Source organism: Vulpes lagopus, unplaced genomic scaffold, assembly GCF_018345385.1.
Source record: "Vulpes lagopus strain Blue_001 unplaced genomic scaffold, ASM1834538v1 ctg939, whole genome shotgun sequence".
NCBI lineage: Eukaryota > Metazoa > Chordata > Mammalia > Carnivora > Canidae > Vulpes > Vulpes lagopus.
Window position 1 is genome coordinate 12,088 of NW_024571162.1, and position 6,041 is coordinate 18,128.

Below are 6,041 nucleotides of genomic sequence, written 5' to 3' on the forward strand. Positions count from 1 at the left end.
TCAGTTGTATGGAATCAGTAAATATTTCAAAGGTGTAAAATAGAATTAAAATGTCAAAGTCAGCTTTATAATTAAAAAAGCAACTTACAATATGACAAATGACATATTCATTACAATTTGCTTCTCAGAAAACTAGAGGTTACCAATTAAAAACCTAAGTTTAAGTCTCTTATTTAAGTTTCCAAAAGCTGTTAAGGAACTCTTCCAAAAATCATCCAGATATATGTTTTCATCATATTTTCAGTCATAGTTTCACTTTTTTAAAGAGATAGTTATATTTGGCTATCAGAAATGCTATCTGAAACATATCCCTAACTTATTTAATGTTACATGTCATTGTTTTCCATTATGATATGCCATAAGGAAATATTTAGTGCCAGGTTGAGTACTCAGGAAAAATTATAAATACACACTTGGCAAAGTTCCTGGGTTAATGATCTATGGGGTAAATACCCAAACACCTCACGTTAAGCAAACGATTTAAAATATCTTTGTAGTGAAATTAAAAAAAAAACATGTTATTGTTAAAAAGATTTATGAAAATCACATGGGATACTACTCAATAATTATCAAATCAACCACTAAAGTTTACCGTATGCTTTTGCAAAAGATCTACTTGTGTAAAGTTTCTGAGCATGTTTGTACCACATTGTGCTAAATTATCATCCTGAAAAAACTCAGAAAGTTCCTCAAATAAATGATTCTATACATATTATGTTTCATTAAAGGTATCCAATATGTCACATAAAGCTATTGCTTTGGACACATATGTTATAAAAAATACAAAAATGGTAGGAGAACTTAACATTTCTTTCCATATCCACAAAACTTCTTTTCTTTTCTTTTTTTTTCCATTTTTGAGATATTTGACAAGATTTACTGTAGTATAATATGTCTTATCTCCTACATTGAACTTGAAGCTATAAAAAGTTGCAATAAAGGCAGGGTAAGTCCTTATACCTCTTCTAGGTGGACTGGGCTTATTATTATTATTATGCTGTGAAGGATAACCATGTTAGTCCTCTAGGTTTACATTAGCTTTCCTTCCTCATTTGAAAAGGAACTTGTCTATGCTATTTTTTGATTAACTATCTTCTAATTAATCCAAATAGTCTTTGCACTGCCACTCTGAAAATTCCAAAAATTCTTCAATTTAATCCATGTTTAAGTACCTGTGAGAGAGGAGGGAAGAGCAAGATGGTGGAAGAGTTGGGGCCCTCAACTCACCTGGCCTGACAAACTTACCTAGATGAATTTCAAAACATCCTGAACACCTACTTATTCGACCTGAGATTCAAAGAGAGAATAGCTGGTATGCTACAGAGAGAAAAGTTTTGGCTTTCTAAAAGATAGAAAGGCTAAATAAATAAATAAAAATAAAGTTGGGAGGGGCACTAAGAGGAGCACAGCTTTCACTGAGCCCGGCACCTGGCAGGGGATGGGGCATCTCCCCCAGGCACAGACACCTGAGAATCAGCACCGCAGGCCCCTCCCCCAGAAGACCAGCTGGAAGAACTGGGGAAGAGCAAGTTTATTGACCAAGCAGCACTGAAATCTCCATGACTGAGGGAAAATCAAGGGAAAATAGAATCTAGAACTAGAGGGCCCCTTTTTCCCCCCTTTTCCATTATGACTCATTTTCATATTAGACTAAAAATTTCCAGTATTTTTTCTCTTTTCCCACCTTAACTATAATATTTTACCACCTCTTCATTTTTAAGTTTTTTTCCTTTTTGACTTTCATATTTCTACAATTGTATGTCTTAGATGTATTTTTCACTTCTGGATTCCCTTCAACATAATTTAATTTTGGGAGATATATGAGTTATGGGTTTTTGTTTCTTGCTTTTTCTGCCTCGTTTTGTTTTACAATGGTGTAAGTTAATACCTTTTAACACACGTCAACATACACCCAGAAACAAGTGGAATAATGTGCTGATTCATTCTGTGAGATTATATTCTCTCTTCCTTCCCATTCTGCACCCCCCTCTTTTATCTTGTTTATGTTTTGGTGTTCAAAACACCAAAACACCACCTAAATTTTTTAAATTTAGGATAAATTCAAATAAATTTAGGATAGAGCATGCTCTAACATACAGAAAAATATACACTCAAAACCAAGAGGATTACCCTCTAGGTCCCCTCAGGTAGACTACATTATCTCCACTGTCATTTATTCACCACCACCATCCCCCGCTGCCCCCCTGCCTTTTTTCTCTTATTTACTTTTTTTCTATTTTCCTTTTTTTTTCTTATTCTCTGTGGTTTTTGACCTTTTATTTTTACTAATTTGTTTTAAAATTTGTTTTTCACTTTAGTGATCCTTTTGTTTTATGTTGCTCTGTTTTTTTTATTATTTTTATTTATTTATTTTTATTTTTTTGGTCTCTGACCTCTTCGGAATCATCTAGGCTATATTTTACTTAGGGTGTGGTTGATATTTTTGTTTCAGCCCACTCATACAGCCACTCTGCACTGGACAAAGTAACTAGAAGGATTCACCAAAAAAGGAAGAACCAGTAATAGTACTCTCTGTAAAAGAGTTACAGAATTTGGATTTAAATCCGATGTCAAAAAGTCAATTCAGAAGTACAAATACAAAGCTACAGGTGGCTCTGGAAAAAAGCCTAAAGACTCTAGAGACTTTGTTATTGCAGAAGTGAGATCTAATCAGGCCTAAATTAAAAAGAGACTAAATGAGATGCAATCCAAACTGGATTTCCTAACTGCTAGGGTTAATGAGGTGGAAGAGAGAATGGGTGACATAGAAGACAAGTTGATGGTAAGGAAGAAAGCTGAGGAAAAAAGAGAAAAACAATTAAGAGCCAATGAAGAAAGGGTTAGGGAAATAAATGATAGCATGATAAGGAAGAATTTACATATAATTTGACTCCAGAAGAGACTGAGAGATAGATAGGACCACAAAGTATATTTGAACAAACCATAGCTGAGAACTTCCCTAATTTGGGGAGGGAAACAAGCATTCAGATCCAAGAGTTAGAGATGACCCCCCCCCAATCAATACAAACCATTCCACACCTCACATTTAATAGTAAAGCTTGCAAATTTCAAAGATTAAGAGAAAATTCTTTTTTTGATAATAAATTTATTTTTATTGGTGTTCAATTTACCAACATACAGAATAACACCCAGTGCTCATCCCGTCAAGTGCCCCCCTCAGTGCCCATCACCCATTCACCCCCACCCCCCCACCCTCCTCCCCTTCCACCACCCCTAGTTCATTTCCTAGAGTTAGGAGTCTTTATGTTCTGTCTCCCTTTCTGATATTTCCCACACATTTAAGAGAAAGTTCTTAATGCAGCATGAGACAAGAGATTCTTAATTTATATGGGGAGAAATACCAGATTAACAGCAGACCTCTCCACAGAGACCGGTCAGGCCAGAAAGGGCTGGCAGGATATATTCACGGTCCTAAATAAGAAGACTTCCATTCAGAATAGGAGAGAAAAAGAGCTTCCAGAATAGGCAGAAACTGAAAGACTATGTGACCACCAAACCATCTCTACAATAAATATTAAAGGGGACCCTGTAGAAGAAAGAGGGAGTTCAAGGAAATAATCCACAAAAACAGGGACAGAATAGGTATTACGATAACACTATAAATTCATATCTTTCAATAGTTACTCTGAATGTGAATGGGCTAAATGATCCCATCAAAAGACACAGGGTATCAGACTGGATAAAAAAGAAAGTCCCATCTATTTGCTGTCTTACAAAAGACTCATTTTAGACCTAAGGACACTTCCAGCCTGTAAATGAAGGAGTGGAAAACCATCTACCATTCAGATGCTCCTCAAAGGAAAGCTGGGGTAGCAATCCTCAAATCAGACCAATTAAAGTTTATCTCAAAGACTGTAGTAAGAGATGAAGACAGACACTATATCATACTTAAAGGATCAATCCAGCAAGAAGACTTACCAATCATGAATATGTATGCTCTTAATGTGGGAGATGTCAAGTATATCAATTAATAATGCCAAGTATAGCAATTAATAACCAAAGTAAAGAGATACTTAGAAAATAATACACTAGACTCGTGGGCCTTGGCGATCCGTGGGGTGCACCTGCGCAGCTGTGGATGCCGCAGGTTTTTGAAACATGAATTGTTCACTCTTCTTGTCTGCCCTTTGCTTGTGAATAGCCTCAGCAGCTCCAAAACTCGATCAAAGCTTAAATGCACAATGGTACCAGTGGAAGGCAATGCACAGATTATATGGCATGAATGAAGAAGGATAGAGGAGAGCAGTGTGGGAGAATATGAAAATGATTGAACTGCATAATGGAGAATATAGCCAAGGGAAACATGGCTTCACAATGGCGATGAATACCTTTGGTGACATGACCAATGAAGAATTCAGGCAGGTGATGAATGACTTTCCAAACCAGAAGCACAAGAAAGGGAAAGTGTTCCAAGAACCTATCTTTGCTGAGATCCCCAAATCTGTGGACTGGAGAGAGAAAGGCTACGTAACTCCTGTGCAGAATCAGGGTCAGTGTGGTTCTTGTTGGACTTTTAGTGCAACTGGTGCCCTCAAAAGACAGATGTTCCGGAAAACAGGCAAACTTGTGCCACTGAGTGAGCAGAACCTGGTGGACTGCTCTAAGGCTCAAGGCAATGAGGGCTGCAGTGGTGGCCTGATGGATAACGCCTTTCATCATGTTAAAGACAATGGAGGCCTGGATTCAGAGGAATCTTATCCATATCTTGGAAAGGACATAGAGACCTGTAACGACAAGACTGAGTGTTCTGCTGCTAATGACACTGGCTTCATGGACCTCCCTCAATGGGAAAAGACCCTAATGAAGGCAGTGGCAACTCTAGGGCCCATCTCTGTTGCTACTGATGCAGGCATTTCCAGGGCTACAAGTCAGGCATTTATTTTGATCCAGACTGCAGCAGCAAAGATCTAGATCATGGTGTTCTGGTGGCTGGCTATGGCTTTGAAGGAACAGATTCAAATAATAAGTTTTGGATTATCAAGAACAGTTGGGGTCCAGAATGGGGCTGGAATGGCTATATAAAAATGGCCTAAGACCAGAACAACCATTGTAGAATTGCCACAGCAACCAGCTATCCCATTGTGTGAGCTGATGGACCACAAGATTAGAGGACTTGAGGATAGCACATCTGGAGGAAGTTTACCTTAAAATTGACCATACTCTTATTGTGTAAGATAAGACACTTGAATCATTGAGAATCCAAGTTGTGATTTGAATTCTGTGATATTTTTATCAGGGTAAACATCACCACTGCTTTCATTACTGTTATATATGGCTTTATAATGTTGAACACTTATTACTTAATTCTAAAATTTTTGACTTCTTATTTTTTCAAAGGATATATAAACTTTACCTTTTCAAATAAATTTTAATTCAATAAGTAGAGGAAGAAAAAAATAAAATAATACACTAATCGTAGGAGACTTCAACACAGTACTTGTCAGTAAATATCAGATCTTCTAAGCATGACATCACCAAAGAAACAAGGGCCTTAAATTATACACTGGACCAGATGGATTTCACAGATGTTTACAGAACTTTCTAACTGAACACAACTGAATACACATTCTTCCCAAGTGCACATGGAACTTTCTCCAGAATAGACCACACACTAGGTCACAAATGAGGTCTCAACCGATACCAAAAGATAGGATTGCCCCCCTGCATATTTTCAGACCACAATGCTTTGAAACTAGAACTCAGTCATAAGAAGAAATTTGGAAGAAATTCAAACACATGGAGGTTAAAGAGCATCCTACTAAAAGATGAATGGGTCAACCAGGAAATTAGAGAAGAATCTATGGATTCAGGGAAACTAATGAAAATGCAGATACAACCATTCAAAAAATTTGGGATACAGCAAAGAGGTCCCAAGAAGGAAATACATCTCAATACAAGCCTCCTTCAAAAAATTGGAAATAACTCAAATACACAAGCTAAACTTGCACCTAAATGAACTGGAGAAAGAACAGCACATAAAGCCTACACCAAGCAGAAGAGGGGAGATAATAAAGATTCAA

The 6,041-nt window shown here is 37.1% G+C and overlaps 1 pseudogene; it reads left to right on the top strand.

Moving 5' to 3' along the window:
• The first annotated feature begins 3,806 nt into the window (after positions 1-3,806).
• LOC121483954 lies at positions 3,807-5,584 on the top strand (annotated as a pseudogene).
• Positions 5,585-6,041: the final 457 nt, after the last annotated feature.